Genomic DNA, 216 nt, shown 5'->3' with positions numbered 1-216 from the left:
ACAGAACTGCAGCAACAGCTCTGCCAGGGATTCAGGGCACGGTGGTGTCGCTGGGATGACGCTGGATACAGGCCAGGGAAGGGACGCTTTTCTTGGGAAAAGCTGCAAAACGCTGGAACTCTGCATCAGTTTCGAGTATCCTGTTGATTGTTCCCGACCTGGGCACGTACCCGGTTTGCCCCGGCCCGTGCACAGTGACACGTGTGACACGCGTGG

The sequence above is a fragment of the Chaetura pelagica genome, unplaced genomic scaffold, assembly GCF_000747805.2.
Source record: "Chaetura pelagica isolate M959 unplaced genomic scaffold, ChaPel_1.0 scaffold1048, whole genome shotgun sequence".
Taxonomy (NCBI): Eukaryota; Metazoa; Chordata; class Aves; order Apodiformes; family Apodidae; genus Chaetura; species Chaetura pelagica.
This window is presented reverse-complemented; position numbering follows the sequence as displayed.